This window comes from Mustela lutreola, chromosome 7 (genome assembly GCF_030435805.1).
Source record: "Mustela lutreola isolate mMusLut2 chromosome 7, mMusLut2.pri, whole genome shotgun sequence".
Lineage (NCBI taxonomy): Eukaryota > Metazoa > Chordata > Mammalia > Carnivora > Mustelidae > Mustela > Mustela lutreola.
In genome coordinates, this window is record NC_081296.1 from 66,781,875 (window position 1) to 66,795,105 (window position 13,231).

The window sequence follows — 13,231 nt, forward strand, 5'->3', positions numbered from 1 at the left end:
CAGCTCTTCTGGGAGGGCCTGAAGGGAGAGACTCTCCCAACCTAGTGACGAAGGCCTCTGGGCCCCTCAGGCTGCAGGCCCATGTGCCTAGGACAAACCATTGACCAGATAGGACCCCGCAGTCACTGGCCCCACCCTTCCCAAGTGTCACACAGTATGTCAGACCTCAGAGCAACCCTGACATTGTCCTGTATTCTCCAGAGTCCGGGGTGTGTTTATCTGATCCCCCACTGGACAGAAGCTCTCTGAGGGCAAAAATGGTGTACCAAGTGGCACAGTGCCCTTCTAAACCCCAGAGTCTAGTGTGCCTGGGTGTTTCAGTTGGTTAGCCGTCTGCCTTCTGCTCAGATCATGATCCCAGGGTTCTGAGAAAGAGTGCCACATGGGTCTCTTCGCTCAGTGGAGAGTTTGCTTCTCCCCCTCTCTGCCCCCACCCCTGCTTGGGTGCTCTCTCTACCTCAAATAAATAAATACGATCCTTAAAAAAAAAAATAGGGGTGCCTGGGTGGCTCAGTGGTTAAGTGTCTGCCTTTGGCTAAAGTCATAATCCCAGGGTCCAGGGTTCGAGCTCTGCATCGGGCTCCTTGCTCAGCGGAAAGCCTGCTTCTCCCTCTCCCACTCCCCCTGATTGTGTTCCCTCTTTCACCATCTCTCTCTGTGTCAAATAAATAAACTATTTAAAAATAATAAAATAATAAATAAATCAATAAAAATAAAATAAACCACATACCCTCCCTCAGCTCTTGTAGAGCAAATATATGCGTGAATAAACCATTCTGTCCTGTACAGACCCGTGGGTATCCTATGGGTATGTCTTTCTCTAACCAGAACGCACGCAGCCCTGAGAGAGGCCATAGGCTGTAAAGGGCCTATGTAGTGCAGAGGACCCTGGTGTCTGGGGGAGGTAGGGAGAGACCATGTGTCTGTTACTCCCTGCCACCACTAGAGGACAGCAGAGTCACAAAGCCTGGGGCCGTGGGGGCGCTCCTCCCCTTCCCTCCTGCTCCCGGGCACCTCTCGGAGTCTCTACAATCCACAGAGAGAACTCCCAGTTCTGCCACACTAGAGAAGCCTCATTATTGATGAGGAGACCCAGAGAGGCAGCACCACCTGCCCAGGGCACACAGGCCTTTTGGGTCACACATGAAACTAGAATCCAAGGCTCCTGCCCTCCTGCCAAGCACTCTCCTCCCCCTCCCCACCCCCAAGCTTCCCCCCAAATTGCTGTTTCCACTGCAACATCTTTCTGCGCCCTCACCCTCATCCTCTCTGCCCTGAGGCGAGGCATGGTCCTAGCGCCTCAGCCATGGGTCTGGGTCCCATCTTTTTTCCCTGAGGGGTCTCCCACCCACAGCCCCGACACTTGGAGTGGACCATATCAGGGTGCCATTTGCGGTCTGTGGTATACAGACCCGAAGCTCATCCTGAGGGCAAGATGGCAGCAAGTCCGGGAATCTTCACTGAGGAGGAAAGGGGGGAGAGGTCTGCAGGGGAGGAAGGGACTGTCGGGACCACACACAGAGACTGGGAGCACACACCTGACAGAGGCCCCACTCATGGGCCTTGTTCACGGCTTCCAGAATGGCTGCTCCTGCCCGTGCCTGAGTAATAACATTTAAGCACTCTGGCCCTTGCCCTCCCTCAAGCTCATCATAAGATGAGGCAGAGGGGGCTAGGGGAGTTCAGATTAACTTCACCCTCACTGGCTGTGTAGGTCCCTTATCTCTCTGGTCCTCATCCGGAAAATGAGGTGTACCTACTCCTCCAAGTCATTGGCAGATGAAATGAAATAACAGTAATATCCATCTCCAGAACAACATGCAACCCAGAGTGGAGTTCAACCTAGTTTTCTTCTTGCCTCAGGTAACCATGAGAGCTACCTTCTGGATGCTACCACTGCAGCATCCTTCGAGGGGCCCCAAAGACTGCCTCCTGCAAGCCTGCTGGGATCTGCACACATCTAAGCCCTCTGAGGTATGAGGCCCTCTTATGACCTGGTGGGGAGATCCTGAAGCACCCCATCAGCCTCTCTGAGCCTCCCTTCATGCTGAGCCCTGGCCGCAAAGCCTGCACAGCCAGGTTCCTGCCCCACCCTGACTGCCCTCCTCCTCCGTGACTGTTCCCTCTGAAGTCCCAGGCTCCGGCGGCCATCTCTGGCCAGCTAACGCTGGTGCTTCTGGAGCACCTCCTGTGCTTCACCTGCCTCTGTTCCAGCAGGAGAACAGGAGGGCCCAGTTCCGGGTTCACCTCCCAGCACCCAGGAACGATTCCTGGCTGGGCCGAGCACTTAGAGGTCATCGGTATCACCTTCAGCTCTGGGTGTGTGGATGAGTGTTGAGGAGGAGGACGGGCCAGGCTGGATCACGTGAGCACCCAGAAAATAGGCAGGCAACCTGCCAAATGGAAAAGGTCCAGAGGGTGGCTTAAAGGTTTCCTTTCCTGCAAACCCAGTCCCCCTCAGGGTCATTTCTGGGCTCAAGAAATTGCTGTCCTGACTCCTCCTGACCTGAAGTTTGTGCAAGCCTCTCAGGGCAGGCTAGGCCTACGCCTGGGTGGGGAGGACTCAAAAGTACATGAGGTATGGCTGGAGGGATAAGGGCTGGCCAGGCTCCAGTCACCGGGAACAGGCTGGGCCTCGCCTCTCCACACATGCCAGAACAGGGCGGGACTGAAGCCTTTTGAGGCATCAGGAAGGTGGAAGGAAGGCTGCTCTGGGGACCCACTCCTCTGGTCTGCTTTCCAGGGCACACCCAAGGCTGGGACATCGCGAGCTTTGGAGCTCCTGCCTGTCAGTTAGAGATGAACTCTAGTATGGAAATGAACCCCTGGGGTCTCCCTTGTTTGGGGCCCTCTTCTCCATGGGGAGTGTAAAGGTGACTCCCAGTGTTTTCCCAGGACCCACTCCTGCTGCCCCCCACCCCCGGCCTGGAGTTGCCTGCAACCAGAAGCTGAGGGCTGCCTTGTCAAGCGCTTGCCTGCAACATTAATGCGGCACCTACTGGGTGCTTTCCCTGGCGGAGATGAGGGACCCAAGAGGCAGGGACCCAGACTCCACCTTCGAGGCACTTGCCAACGCCAGTCTGCACTAGCCTGAGGCCAGGGCCCAATAGGGCTCAAACTAACCCAACCAAGGAATTTCCCAGCTGAGCTTCAAGGGGTTGAGCAGGACTCAGCAAGGAGATGGTCGGGAGAGGTCGTTCCATAAAGCCTCGTGGGAAGTGGCAATAGCACACACGGAAGGGTGTGTTCAGATCCTGGAGGGAGGGTTCTGGGTCAGGCAGAGCAGTGGGGATCCAGGGAAGAGTGAGCAGGGGGCCCTCACGAGGCCTCATGGGGGTGGGCAAGGTGGAGAGGGGAAGAACCAAGGCATCAAGGACTCAGGCCTGGGGGTCCTCATGGATGTGGGGAGTAGCCCCGGTTTGCCCGCATGCAGCAAGAGGGCTCTTTCCTTGGAGCAGACTGAGAGGCTGGAAGGCTGGCATGGGACAGGCATGCTCTATACTCCATGAGCTGCTCACCACAGGGAGGTGAGAGGTGGGTGGAGTCATACCCTCCAGGCATAGGGGAAAAGCCTGGCAGGGTTTTGAGTGGTAGAAAGAAGGACAGAAGCCCAACAGAAGGCAGAGGGATTGTAGAGAACTGTCCTGTCCCACTGAGAAGATGGAGGGGCCTTTGGAATGGCTGAGGGGGGCCCCACTCCCGAGAGGGGAGCATACCCTCTCTGCAGGTGGCATCACCGAGCCTGGCGGCTTCAAGACAGGAAAGAACAACCCATGTGAAAAGAGAGAATGTGCCTGGGACACCGTGGTCACCACAGGGAAGAGGAAGCAGCCTCAGGGCGGGGAGAGAAGTAGGGTGACCAATTGTCCTGGCTTGCCTGGAACTGATCCCTTCGGAGCACTGAAATTCCTACGTCCAGAACACACTCAGCCCTAGGCAAACCCGGATGTTTGGTCACCTTAGGGGGAAGGAGGGTATAACAAGAGGCTGGGCCAGAGAAGGAATGTCTCCAGAGCCTCTTTGTAAAATATTCAGTGATGCCAAGAAACCAAAAATGGTGACATATCTGGCAGGAAGATCCCAGTGTGAGACAGGGCAGGAATGATGAGGCCAGGAAGTCAGTAGGTTGTCGGTGCTAATACTGATAATAATAACACCGTGCCGGTGCACCTGGGTGGCTCAGTCGGTTAAGCATCCAACTCTTGATTTCAGCTCAGGTCACGATCTCAGGGTCATGAGAATGAGCCCCGTGTTGGGCTCTGAGCTGGGCGTGGAGCCTGCTTAAGATTCTCTCTCCCCCCTCCTTCTGCCTCTCCCCAGCCATGATGCACGTATGTTGGGGGTGGGGGATGGGGGAGAACGTGCTTTCTCTCTCTCTAAAAAAAAAAAAAAAAAATGGAACACCATTCACTTACATACAACCCTGCCAATGGCCTTATACCTGTGATGTCATTTGGTCTCATCCATCTTTGAAATGTGTATATTAACTAGGGCAGGAGTTGTTAGCTTCTTTTTAGAGGTCAGTGTGAGTGTCTCGCCCAGTAGGCTCTGTGGTGAGGTGGGGGGTCCCCATAGCACCTATGCTGCCTCACGGAGGCTGATGTTCAGCCCTGCCCACTCTCTCCAGCCCACGCCCAGGACCAGCCACCTTTGCCCTGTTGCCATGAGAAACCCATCCACCCAGTACTGTGTAAAGATGCCTGGCTCTCCGGCCTCCCTCCCTGACTCACAGTGCAGCCCAGGAGCAGGGCGGCGCCTTGCTAGCAGGCTCTGCTGACAGGGGTTGGGGGTCACAGAGACTGACCCCTGATCTTCTCCACTCATGACTTTCTGGCAGGGAAGACCACCTCTCTCAGCCAGACAGTAAGTCCAAGCACGAGGTGAGCTTTCACCATCTCTAAGGCATTGTCCCCAGGGAAAGAGGGGACACACCCATGGTTGAGGCTCTGCTCACCCACATCTTAAGTTTGGGCAGGGGAGAGTCCACACACATCATACTCTCTAGTAAATTCACCCTGCAGTGTGCACCACTGCTATGGGCATCATCACCTGCTGCAGGAACTGCCCCCATCCCGCCCCTCCCCGGCCACAGCCACCACATCTGTCCTAGCTTCTCTGTCCACCCCATCAACACAGGTCCACCTGCTCTGCCCAAAGCCTCCTTGTCTCCCACAACCTGCCTGTAGGACTCAGAACCAAGTTCAGACCCTGACTCCGGAGATGGTGAGACAGGAACCTGGAGCCCAGGGCATTGGGACCCCATGGCACTCCTCAGTCCTACAGCCCCACTGCCCCCTTTGGGGGTCCCTGAGGATGCAGACCTTCTTCTCCCTTCAGCCTCCTTCCAAAGGCTGGGGGTGGGGGTGGGGAATCTTGCCACCAGGGCCCCGAGGGGGGAAAGGAGGTTTCCCAGAAGAGGGGGGCTTACAGGGCTCAGGGCTGCAGAGGCCAGGGACATGGGTGGATGCCGGTGGTGCCATTCCCGTGGTGTGGGCTGGAGGGTGGGAAGCTGCAGGCACCACACCTCTGTCAGCTTCCTGGGACTTGGGCTGCCTCTGTGTCCTGATGCCCTGATGCCCTCATGACCCAAAGCCCTTTGCCCACAAAGTTACCAGAGCAGGCTGGAATTTTCCTAAAGAGCATTCCTGAAAGGAAAGGCAAGGTTAAGGAAAAGAGGCTGAGGCTCCAGGTCCGGGGTTCCTGACTGGGACTAAATACACATTGGCTGGGTGACCTCAGGCAAGTTTCTTAACTTCTCTGAGTCCTGGCTTCTTTTATCTATAAAGAAGGGAGAAATAATAACACCTTTCTCCGAGAACTTGTATAGTTTTTTGATAGTGCAAAAGCACATGATACAGGAATAATTTCCTGTCCACCATGGAAATAAAGGAGAATCACTTTTTTCCTTCTCTCTATTTTTCAAACCATTTTCTTTTTTTAATTTTTTAAGATTTACGTATTGATGAGAAAGAGTGCGCATGCGTGGTGGGGGGGGGGGCAGCCGGAGAGCTCCTCGTTGAGGGCAGAGCCTGCCCTGGGGCTTGTTCTCAAGACTGTGAGATCATGACTTGAGCCGAGATCAAGAGTAACCAACTGAGCCACCCGGGTGCCCCTCGAATCATTTTCTGATGTGGCTATGTTACTTCTGTTTTTACAGCTCTTAACAGAGACCAAATTGACATACCATAAACTGCACAAATTATGCAGTTTGTTACGTGCCATGTGTATACTCCGTGAAACCATCACCACAATCAAGATAATGAACATATCCATCAAACCCCAGAGTGTCCTCCTGTCCCTTCTAATGGCTTCTTTTTTTTTTTTTTTTTAAAGATTTATTTATTTGAGAGAGCGCGCATGCGCAAGCGCTTGCTCAGGGGGGAGGTTCAGAGGGAGAGAAAGTCCCAACCAAGACTCTGTGCTACCGGCAGGCCCCCATGGGGGGCTCCATCTTATGATCTTGAGATCTCACCAAGTCGCTTAACTGAGTGAGCTACCCAGGCCCCTCTAAGGGCTTCTTCTACCTCCTCCCAATTCCTACCCCCACTGTCCCTAGGCAACCACTGATCTGCTGGCGTTAGTTCACATTATAGAATTTTATAAAATTTTAGACTTTTCTAGACATAACCATACATTTCTTGCTTCCTTCACTCTGCACAGTGATTTTGAGATGCAGGCATGTTTTGGCGCACGTTCGCAGCTCATTCCTTCTTATTGTCGAGTGTTGGTCCATTCCATAAACATGGTCCACAAGTTTATCCACTTGGCCTATTGATAGACATCTGAGAAATTTTCAGTTTCCAATTTCAGCTATACATTCAAGTAAAATCCTTCCTGAGGACCGGTTTTCATTTCTCTCCAGTACGTTACTTTTTTTTTTTTTTTTTAATCGGATATGTTACTTTTTAAAAAACTAATTAAATGCAGCTCAGGTGCAGCCAGTCCATCCAGGCTCTTTACCAGGAGGCCTGGCAACAGTGGCCGTTTTAACTTCTCTGCTTTATCTTGCATGCTTCTGATTTTTCAGGGTTCTTGATCTCCTGGATTGAAAGGGGCCAACTGAGCCCTTTTGTCTAACTGAAGATTTAGAGGGTTAGCGGGCTTCAGTTTCACCCAGCACTGGAAGCCCAAGAGTTGCTGAGGTTTGAGACACTGATTGGTTCTATGGCTTCTATGGCGCCTCCTTACCAGACTGATGGGGTAAAGGGTTGTTCCCCAACCCCTTCACCTGCTCCCCCTCCCCAAATGCTCCCCACCCACATCTTCAACTATCAAGCTTCTGGCTGCTCTTTGCCCTGAGAAAAATTAGCCCATCCTCCCTCATTCCTCCACACCCTCTGCCCATGACTCTCCTGGTGTACCTGATTCATCAAGCCCCTCCCCACCCTATACAAATACACCTGAGGACAGACAGAGCCTCAGACTTCCTGCAGCTCCTGGCTCTGTACTCTCAGGTAAGGCTCTGCTGACTGTGGACGGTGGACAGGAGGGGCTCTCTTTGCAAGTGTGTTGTGGGTCTGTCTGGTCGTGCTTTCTCTGAGTACGTGCGCATGTGTATCGAATTGGTATCCGTGCCTCTGTTTCTGCTTGTGTGGGCCTTGTACATCTGTGAGTGACGGTCTGTGTCGCTCAGGAGCAGAGTGTGGGTCTGTGGGCCATGTGTCTGTGTATCTGCATAGGCGCCCACCCTAGGACTAGCCCGGGTACCTCTGCTGTGGTGCCAGGCAGAATGGTCTCTCTGAGGGGGCTGCAGGGAAGTCAAGTGTGCGGGGATCCTTTTCAGAGGAACCTGCCTGCCAACTCCTCTCCTTCAAGCTCCTTGGCCTGAACTGGGGAGAGAAAAGTCCAAGTCTCATCTTGTTTTTTCTAATTGAGGTTTAATTGACAAAAATATTTGTTTCAGGTGCACAGCAGTTTATACTTTTTTAAAAAAAGATTGTATTTATCTGACAGAGAGCACAATGGGGGAGGGGGGAGAGAGAAGCAGGTTCCCCGCTGAGCAGGGAGCCTGATGTAGGTTGATTAGGTCAGTCACGTGACCTTGAGATCAGGACCTGAGACAAAGGCAGACGCTTAACCAACTGAACCACCCAGGCATCCCAGTTTTTACCTTTTGACACCCATTTTGCACCTCCACCCACTGACCACCAAACACCAGTCAGTTTTCTGTGTCTATTAGCTAGGGCGCTTTTGAGGAGATTTGGGTTTTTTTTTTTTTTTTAGATTCCACATATAAGTGAGAGCATATGGTATTTGTCTCTGACTTATTTCACTTAGCATAATGCTCTCAAGGTCCACCCAAGTTGTTGCAAGTGGCAAAATTTCCTTCTTTTTCATGGCTGAGTAATAGAACACTGTATACATGTACCATGTTTTCTCTGTTCATCCACTGAAGGACACTTAGTTGCCTTCATGTCTGGCTACTCTAAGTAATGCTGCAATGAACCTCGGGGTGCACACATCTTTTCCAATCCATATCATCAGTTTCTTTGAATAAATACCCAGAACTGGAATGTCTAGATCCCATGGTAGTTCTGTTTTTAATTTTTAGAGGAACCTCCATGCTGTTTTCCATAGTGGCTGCACCAGGTCACATTTGTACCAAAAGCGCATGACAGTTTCCTTCTCTCCACATCCTCACCAACACTTGTTATTTCTTATCTTTTTGATACTGACAAGTGTGAGGTGATAGCTCATTGTAGTTTTGATTTGCATTTGATTTGATATTGAGCATCTTTTCATGTACCCGTTGACCATCTGCACATCTTCTTTGGGAAAATGTCTATTCAGATCTGCCTCCCATTTTTTAACAGGCTTGGATTTTTTCTCCTTCCAACCTAATTTAGTCCTAAGCTTCTCTTGATCACCCCCTTACCTCACCCCAGCCTCACGGATCTCTTCCAGACTCATTACTCACTAGGGGAAGGTTCAAGGGTCAGGAAGGACCATGGACATAGCTCAGAGGCTAAACGCAACTGAACATTTGTGGTACAAGTAGAAGGCAACAAAAACGGGTGACTCGAGAGGTGCAAAGGGTTGGGGCTCTTAGGGATATGCGTGCGTGAGGATGTGCGTGTGTGTGTGTGTGTGTGTGTGTGTGTGTGTTTGCATGTTTAGCAACCATATGGGTACCAGAGTGCCCTGATGTCAGGTGTTTGGTCCTTTCATCATATACTAGAGTCTGACTTGGGGTCAGAAAAAAATGAATGTATTGTGTGTGCATAGGGTCCATTCTGGGGTTGTGCATTGTGACCGATGTTCCAGCTCCAAGCGAGACAAAGCCAGCCTTGGTACCAGAGCATATCAATAGTTCCCTCCAATGAGAGTATACTCATTGGAGAACGACAAACTGGCTCAGACCCCAAGCCTCCCACCAGCATTCAACGTCCTGGTGGGAGGAGGTAGGAACAAGCAGCTAGGGTGCTGGAAGGCTTTCCATTCCTTTGTGCTGAGTCCTGCAGAGGCCCTGATAACCCCAGCCTGCTCTTCCCTGCTCTGACTTCAAGCCTCCCTCTCCCACCTTTATGCCAGTTGTCTACATGGGGGCAAGAATCTATAGGGACTGGGTACCATGGCCCAGCCCATGGTAGGCACACGTGAATGAAGAACATGACTGACATTGACCAAGTGGAATTGAGTTAATACATGACTGGGAGTCTGGGGGTGGTTCTGGGGTCAAGTGTGAGGGTGTGCTGTTCAGGGGACAGTATATGATACTTTTATGTCTCTGTGTACCCTCCATGGGGTGAACCCACTGTGTGCATTCACCACCCATGCCTGGCACCTACTCTGTGCCCAGCTCCATACTGGGTACCAAGCTAAGCCAGAGGGAGCATTTTTCTCCCTTGAAGGAGCTGTGTGTATACATCCCCACGGGGGTGGGGTGAGAGAAGAAGGAGAGAGTGAGATTTAGATTACAGCCAACTAAACTTGACCTGTTGAACCACAGGTGTTCCTTTTGTCACTCCCTGTACTTGGCGGATAAAGATGGATCCAGGTAAGTGCTGTGGCTGGGAGGCTGTGGGGTGAAGAAGGAAGGAGACAGGTAAGAGCAGAGGCCGTCAGCCATATCTATGCATGCCGAGAACGTATGTGTGTGTGAAGGTGGTGGAGGGTTCTAAGAGGAAAACAATCTCTTACATCTTGTAGAACCCTTCAGAGTTTAGGAGACATGCTCATACAGCCTTCATCTCACTAGCCCTCAGGAGTAAAGCAGACAGGTGCTTCTCCCACCGTACACATGGGAAACTAGGGGCCATGCTCAGGATGAGATTGTGGGGATACAAGGTCTGGAGCCCAGAACTCCGCTCTTGGCAGCTGTGCCCTTGGCTCCCCTCAAAAGGAACAAAGGACTATCCTGGTCCTCAAGAAATTCCAGTCTCCCCAAGCAGATGATTCCCACCAATGGAGCACTTCAAAAGGCTCTGGACCACCCAGATTGGTTGTTGCAGATTGAGCCCCCCCCCCACCCACTGTGGGCAAGTAGAGTGGCAGGATGGCCCAGTAGAAGCATACTTTCTGCAGGAAGGCACACAGAACAGAGCGAAAAAGCTATCCAAGAGGCAGGAGCCACAAGCAAAGGCTAAGAGCTGGGGCCAGAAGATCAGAAGCAGGAACACATGAACACCTGAGGTTCTAAGCAGAGACTGGGTCAGAAAAAGTCAGATTTGTGGGAGGAGGTGGACTGGGGAGGCAGAGTGGGGACCATCTGGAGGTGTAAGCAGAAGAGTCAGGATTTGCCACTGTGGAGTACCTCCCTTTGTGTCACGGAATTTGGCCAAGGTTGAGAGGGCAGACAGCCGGCAGGCTGGGGATGAGAACCCATGTCCCCTGACTTCACCCCACCCTGGAGGACTCCGTCAGCTCTCCAGCAAACAGGGATACACAACAGAGCTTCGTACTGACTTCCAATTATCTGTATCTGTTGTTGAGAGAAGGAATGATGGTTAGGCAAGTGACCAGTTCTGAGGAGCCTTTGCGGGGCTTGGCAATGAGGGTGGGGCAGTTTGGTGGCCACAAAACCAAATGACCAAAGCTACTTCTTTTTCTCCTTTCCTCTCCCACAGATCCAAAGGTAAGAAAGCTCTCCAGCCATCTCCCTTGCTCCTCCCCACTGCCATGTCCTCCAGACCTCCAGCCCCCTCCCTTGACCTTCAGGGAGTAGCCATGACCTTCCTGAAATGAAGAGTGCGGAGCAGGCTTGGCCATCAGCCCCATGGGCGGGCAGGCAGGGGCACCACAGTGCTCCTCCACCCCCAGCCCGCTGCAGCCTTCTCCTCAGCGCCTCTCCTGTTTTCCCATCTGTCTCTCCCGCTTCCTCACATCCCCTCCCTGTCTCAGCTTCTCTCCTGCTGTTTCCCCGCCTGTTTCATGCTTCTCTGCTTTCCTGGCTACCCCCACAGCCTCCCTGGATGGCTGGCTTGCTCCCAAACCCCAACCACACTGCAGGGCTCCAGTGACCTGCCTCTGCTGGAGAAAGGAGGCTGCCTACCCACCTCCCCCCATGGGTTCCCACCAGCAGATGGGGCTCCTAGGCCTGGAACTGGCCCCACCCCAAGGAGATTCATAGAAGGAAAGGCAGGCGGGGTGGGAAGTGGTTGTTTGCAGGCATCACTGAGGCTAGATGAGGAAGGGGCTGCTCTGACATGGTCAAGGGAAGCACCCCCCGCCCCCCAGCCCTAGAGCCTACCTCTACTTTTCCCATGCCAAGCCCTCACTGGGGCTTAGGGGGCAGAAGCCAACAGGGCTAGGGCCATAGCCCCACCCCTGCTCCCTCAGGGCTCCAGGTCCCCAGTGCCCCAGCACCGGGAGCAAGGTACCTGGTGTCTCCGTTCTCTTCCCTGGGCCTGTGGCAAGAGGCAAAGAAACTCCTCTGGCATTGGGGCCTCAGGAATTGTTCCAGCAAAGACAGAAGGTTAAGCCACACTCTTTCCGGCCTCTGCTGGCTGAGGCAATACAGCCTTGATTTTACTATTTTTATTCTTCCTGGTTTCTTGAGTCTAGCACCTGCTCAGGGACAGGCAGGGGCTCACGCACGCTCCCACTGTCACATATACACATGCACACACGTGCGCCTACATGCGTGTATCTGGGGGCACAGCAGGTATGCGTGCCTCAATCTGTGTACCTGTGCATGGGGTGGGGCCCACCTGTGCACAGGCACACAGACATAACTCTTTGCATGTAAATAGAGCACATCCCCTTGCACCTACACACACACACAGAGACACATAAAAACACTGTATAGAGAACGGACATATCCTCACCTGCCACCTCCTGCTTTTGTTCTCCTCCCACCCTCCAGCTACCCTCCCTCTCACCACCCCCCAGGGCTCCTGCATCACTGTTAACCCTGCCTCTTGTCTCCTCCTTGCTCCTGGCCCTCAGGGAGCTCCCTTAGAGCCACCCCCAGCACACCCTCACTTGTGAGTAGTCAGCCTGCAGTTTCCAGTTGGGCAAAATCTCCAATGACTCTGTAAGGGTTCCTGGGTGAGAAAAGGGAGATGAGATCATTCTGCTCCTTAGCTATAGAAATAAACCAAGGTCCAAGGAGTAGGAGTCATTTCTTGGCTCAAGGAATGGAAACCAATGAATCTAGGTTCTTCCCCTTTTGTCTGCTTAGTGCTCTGGCTTCATCACTTGCTGACCCTGTCTCCCAGCCCTCCACCACCATCCCCTGCTAGTGTCCAGGAATCCAGAATCCTCCATGACAGAAGGTGGAGGGGAGGGGGGAAGAAGAGGGAAGTTGATCTCAGGCAAGACTGCCGCTGACCCCTGACTCTAACATTGTTCATTTGGTTTTCCACAGGGGCACTGCCATGGTGGTGGCAATGGCCCAGGGCACTGTCCTGGGGGAAACCACCCCCAAGAGCCCTGTGGGCACCCCCCTGGCCATGGCCCAGGACATGGTCCTGGGGGAAACCACCCCCAAGAGCCCTGTGGGCACCCCCCTGGCCATGGCCCAGGACACGGTCCTGGGGGGAACCACCCCCCAGGGCCCTGTGGACCCCCACCTGGTCCACCTCACTAAGGAAGCAGAAGAATGAGGACACAATGGGGAGCCCGAGTTGCGTTGCCCTGCTGACCTGGCATGGAGCCTGAAGCAGAATCTTCTCTTCCTAATAAACAGCCTCCCAGAGGCCATATTTTATTCTTAAAGAGCCTATCTTCCTTCTTATCCAACTGCGCACCCAGGGGCCCTGGTGGTCTCCAGGTTCCCTAATTATAAAAA

At 53.0% G+C, this 13,231-nt stretch overlaps 1 long non-coding RNA gene across 1 annotated transcript in view; it reads left to right on the forward strand.

Moving 5' to 3' along the window:
• The window catches only part of LOC131836109 (uncharacterized), a 54,894-nt gene extending 41,736 nt beyond the window's left edge, over positions 1-13,158 (forward strand). Inside the window, exons 2-4 of the long non-coding RNA XR_009355516.1 lie at positions 1,864-1,974; positions 7,028-7,454; positions 9,950-13,158. This is a non-coding gene — a long non-coding RNA (uncharacterized LOC131836109). The remainder of the gene's footprint in view (positions 1-1,863; positions 1,975-7,027; positions 7,455-9,949) is intronic.
• Positions 13,159-13,231: the final 73 nt, after the last annotated feature.